We start from the raw sequence: 5,666 nt of genomic DNA, 5'->3' as shown, positions 1-5,666 counted from the left end.
CATCAGGTTAGAACACATAACATGACAGTAACATGCCACTGCTGGCTTTTAGCATGGTTAAATACAAACTTATCATTTGAATACCCAATATAATTTCATTCAAAAATTACATTATTGTAAAGGATAATGCATTATTAAATCAGATTATATTAATTAAATTAATCAAATGTGCTACCTTCTAGTGTAGTAAATGTATAAGTCTATTTGAAAATGCTAAAGTCATTATAAAATTAAGTTCACAGAAACTGACAATATTTGATCAATATAAACATTTAAGATAAAATTACATGAAACTATAGTGTTTTTAATTTTTCGAGATAGCATTGCAGCTAAAGCATATTTGTTTTTGATGTTATTTTTTAAAACAATATTACTTAAAATGATGCTAAGTTTGATGCTAATAATAAAGAAATTATGTATGAAAATGAATGCAATCTCATAATCAAGATCATTCCTTAAAAATTTTCTGAAATTTATGTATTTTTTATCATTAAAATATTAATTTTTGATTTCAGACTTGTGAAGGTCATTGTAATATCATTAGAGACTGTGTTGAATGCACTGTCTTTGAATCAGGTGTGTTAACAGAAGAAGAATGTTTAAATTGCACTTCATACAGAATTCAAACACAGGATGAAGTCAAAGGTAAATAAATGAAAACTTTGTAATTATTAATCTAAAACATAAAATATCTACACACACTTATTTTTTTCAAATTTTTTAAACATATACACAGTTTTGTTCAGATTTCAGAATATTTTGGCTTTTCTGCATTTTCTGCAGTTTGAATGCATTAAACATGTTGAGTACTAAATGCTTTGGACAATCACAAAAAGCTGTCACTACTATGGCAGTGGGGTTATAATGTTCATTGGTGGGACTAAAATTATTTTATTGAGAAATGCTTTGTCAAAATTAAACAAGTTTTATATTGTACTAATATGTTATGTCTTTTGACAAATATTATTATTGCTATTCTGCAATTTATTTAAATAATATTTAGCAGAAATAATAAATGAGAATTTCTAACTAAAAAGAATTAAAAAGCATCATATCTAAAAATAGGACATAGCATATGTTGCTTTAATAAATGATTGCAATTTCCCATTAATTTGAATATGATCTATATTCAAATTAATTGTATAATTCAAATTATAGATGATATTAAAGTAAAAATAACATTTATTTTGTTGTAATGAGGTTGTTTCTATTTTTTAGAATTAACCAAAAACATATAAGAACAATGAAAAGACTTTAATTTTCTTTCCCAAATTAGAGATACAGGTTATTTTATAGGATGCCAGATAGCCTCGACTCCAATTAGTGATATTTGTCACCCGAATATTTACACTATACACACTTTACTTGACCGATTTATTCTACGTGACAATAATTATAGAACCTTTCATTATCTAGACATTAGTTCCATAGAGTCTTACAAATAAATGTAAAAATTAATCTATATCTAAGATGTACATCATTTCTTATATAACTAAGACAGAGAATAAAGGATAGATCAGAAATAGGAGATAGAAAAGGGGTACCCAAACTTTAGTATCAGGATCCTTGTGAAGGGCCTCTTGTTGTTGAATTTTCTCTCTCACATCGTAGATTGGGAAACCCGATCTCTCGATCACCAAATTAATCACTGGGCTGGAAAAATATCACAGTGTGGTGTTTCGTTGAGACAAGTACAATGTCCCGCGAGCGGAAAAGCACGAAATAAATACACGTTGGATGTCTTTAACACAAAGATATTTATTGTCGCTTCGAACAGGTTCGTTTTTCTTCAGATCCCAACAATACAATAATCTCTGTACGTACATGCGTTAATTCGATCTAACAAACAGCGGATTAATTGAGAATTACGACTATACGCGAGGCAAAAAACTTATAACTAATTCTTACACTACCTACGACTAAAAAGGGAAGAAGAGATTAGAAAAATAATAAAGCATAAGAGGGAGATGGAAATACCCGGGATTTTTGAGTTCGAAACCTTGGGTGGGACACCACGTGGACCTTTCCGTGGAACGTTGTCTCTCGTCCTTCCTTTATATCGTTTCGTACGACTCTTTCGATGGCTTCCTCTAAAGTTCTGTTATAGGAGTTTCTTCCTATCGGTTCGCTGGCTCCTTGTAGCTTCCAATTGTTTCACACTCAATCTGAAGCTATACCACTTCTCCGTCCTTACTCTGCGTCTTCGAGCCCAGACCTCTTCTTTTAGCTTCGTAGTCTCCGATCGTCTTACAAGCGATCCGGAACACTACCTTCTCTCGTCAGTTCTCCTCGAGAGCTCGACCTCGACTCCTTTTCGTTTCTACTTTTTCGCCTTAGGGTCCCACTTCACCCTTTGTTTCATTCCCATTTCTTGGGATTGTTAATCCCACCCAAGGGAAAAAGGTTGGAAAGGAAAGTTCTAGAAAAGTAAGAAATAAAGGAACAAAGAAACTTAAAACTAACTAAAATTAATATATTTTATACAATATTATGGCCGACGGCCACAGATCTACAGTGCTAAAAGATAAAAAGCTTTCTGAAGCACAATCTCAAAGTAAATGTATGTTTAAGAAATAAATTGTTTCATGTGAAAGTCCCTCATTTTTTACTAGCATGTCCCCTGAAGAGATTTTCTCCAGTTGACAATTCTAATAATACAGAAAAAATAAATATTAAAATATTTTACAGTTAATCACTGGAGATCAAATCTTTCTTGGAAATTTGTATGTTTGTTTGATCTGTTAACATCTGGAGCAGATGTTTGTTAGTGGGTTGTTGTTTTCTTCAGAATCAGTGTGTTTACTTTGTTGATTTCCTCCTATCAAAATCTTGATTTGTTAGTCTTTATTCTCCCTCTTGGGTTTGCATAGCTTGATTTCTGATGGTTGTGCTTTTTCTTTAGATTTATTTAAATATACTATTATATCTTCTTCAAAACTTTAAAAGATGCTAATTTGACAGCTGATTATATTTCAAAACATTATTCTATTTTCATTCAATTGAACATAATTACTGATTTATTTGAGGATCATTCTTCAGTTTGTTAAAAGTTAAGTTTTATTGAATTTAGTTTTTCTCCAATATAATTAATTAATTTTTATTATTTATTTGCTTTTGCGCTAGATATGATTTTATATAATTATGATAAAAGTTCTACTTGAAGATGCTCTTCAGTATAAGGAGATACTAGACACACCTTATACACTTTTCCAGCAACTAAATTTAATCAAAATAAACATTTTAAGCCTAATTGTTAAGACTTCATCAGATTAAAGCTTATCAATTTGGCTGAAAACATTTGTTTTAATTAAGCTTAGTTGTTGGAAAAGTGTTTAAGGTATGTATAGTGTCTTCTTATACTGGAAAACTTCCAAGTTAGACTATTTTTATGCTCTTCACATGATTACATTTATTTTTAGCAAATACTATTTATTTTAGTTCTGAAATCTTGAAATCTGACTTGCCTCATATATTTTGAATGTTTATATCAAACAGAATANTAGTCCAAATTCAATACGAACGTTTGTTTCTTGAAAATTTGATCACGATTTAAATACAGTATTTATTTTTAATATTACCGATATGTCATCGAAAAGAAAACGTGTTGTATTATCATTAAAAGACAAATTAAAGTATTTATTTTGATTATCCGGATTTTTCCTTATCCGGACTACCTTCATCCCCAATTAGTCCGGATAATCGAGGTTCTACTGTATATACAAGGTGCATTCCATAAGTAATGTGACCAAATTCATAAAAAAATCATTTATTGAACATATTTTTACAATTAGTCAAAAATTTTCGAAATAGCACCCTCCTGCATTGATACACTTGTGAAGGCAGTGTTTCTGGGCCTTGAAGGCATTCTGGAAGGCCGCCTCCGGAATGTCCTTTAGAGCTGATGTAACATAAGCCTTGATGTTTTCAGTCGTGTCCCATTGTTTCCTTTTCATGCAAGGAAACAGAGAAAAGTTGGCGGGAGCCAGGTCAGGACTGTAAGGTGGCTGTGGAACAAATGGGGTGTGGGTCCTGGCCAGGAAATCGTTGACAGTGAAGGTGCTGTGGCTTGGCGCATTGTTGTGATGAAGTTCCCTTGTGTCCTTGATGTCACTTCGACAGTATGTGACTAGGATTTCAGTCTTTTGAACACTTCCAAGTAGAAAGCTGCATTTACAGTGATCCTGACAGGTACAAATTCGTGGTGGTTAATGCCTCTGATGTCACAGAAGACAATTCAGGAGGTTGATGGATGTCCACTGCAAGGTTTGTCAGTGACCTCCTCTCGGCCATCCTTGAATGACTTGTGCCATCAAAAGACTTGTGATTTGGAGAAGCAATCACTCCCAAAGGACTGCTGAATTAATGCTAAAGTTTCGATGGCGGACTTCCCAAGTTTAACTCAAAATTTGATAGCGTAACATTGCTCCACAAAATGATCCATTGCTCCATGTTACATTAACTCAAAATAGGGTTCATGGGAACAAATGTCCTCACACACCGGCAGCTTGGAGGCAAACGAGACCGGGCGAGTTTTGAAGCTAACACCCCACACCACTTAGCACAGCAGGTTAGAACTAGCTATGGCATATCATCGTGTCATGAAAAAATTAGTCGCATTACTTATGGAACGCACCTTGTATTTCAAAAAACAACAATGTTGTTGTTCCTTTTTTAATCATTCTGACAAAGCTTGATTGAAACAACTAAAAGTACTCAATAAATATTATTTTTTAATTCTTGATAAATAAACTGGCAGAATTTTATATAACTAAACATAATTTATTTTTAAAAAACTGGAAAATATATAAATTTAATATTTATAAATAATCAAATTATTGTTTAATATGTAAATGTGAAAAAATTCATTATTAAATATTTTAATTTTCCTTATTGTCAGTATGTCAACTTTATGAAACTTATGCAAAAGTACAATTTAACCATTAAAATAAATAAATAAAATCTAATCAAAAAGATAACATAATTTCAATAGTTTAGAACTACATATCTCTTTAAATGAAAATACATAAAACATAAATATTAAATGAAAAGTAGTTTATATAGTTTTATTCCATTTAAATTAAAACTTTAAATTTTGCATTGAAAGTCTATGAACTACAGTTTCTATAAGCTCAGAGTTAAATATTGAAACAATAAAATGATTTTAGTTGCTGTATTTATAACATAATTTTATATTCTGCTTTACTACTAATTATTTATAATATAAATATATTTATTTTACAGTTGAAAATAAAAATGAGAAACTGTGTGTGTTCAAAGATAATGATGGATGTTCTTTTACATTTAAATATACTTATAATGAAAGTAATGAACTTTATATTTTTGCACAGAACATTAAAGGTAATTTTTTTATAATTTTACTTTAATTATCATTAATTTAAAATGTATATATACAGTTGAAATTTAAAAAGAATAAATATAGTTCATTGTTTGGCTGTTTAACACTTCAACTGTCATTTTTTTTTATCACAGCACTTATAGAATGAACAATACCATTGCATTTAAGAACAACTGTTATTTAACTTATACAGTAGAAATTTTAATTAGTCAATTGAATCTATTTAACTTACTTCATATCTGAACATATACATTGTGGAGATTATGAAATTGTGTACACACTGACAGAAATCTATCCTACACCTGTTTCC

The 5,666-nt window shown here is 30.6% G+C and overlaps 1 long non-coding RNA gene across 1 annotated transcript in view; it reads left to right on the top strand.

Annotated features, from left to right (window-relative positions):
- Positions 1 to 5,360, top strand: part of LOC111616786 — an 8,135-nt gene extending 2,775 nt beyond the window's left edge. The window contains exon 3 of the long non-coding RNA XR_002755317.1: positions 5,242 to 5,360. This is a non-coding gene — a long non-coding RNA (uncharacterized LOC111616786). The remainder of the gene's footprint in view (positions 1 to 5,241) is intronic.
- Positions 5,361 to 5,666: the final 306 nt, after the last annotated feature.

This window comes from Centruroides sculpturatus, unplaced genomic scaffold, assembly GCF_000671375.1.
Source record: "Centruroides sculpturatus isolate CEXI.00-Female unplaced genomic scaffold, Cexi_2.0 scaffold3684, whole genome shotgun sequence".
NCBI lineage: Eukaryota > Metazoa > Arthropoda > Arachnida > Scorpiones > Buthidae > Centruroides > Centruroides sculpturatus.
This window is presented reverse-complemented; position numbering and strand designations above follow the sequence as displayed.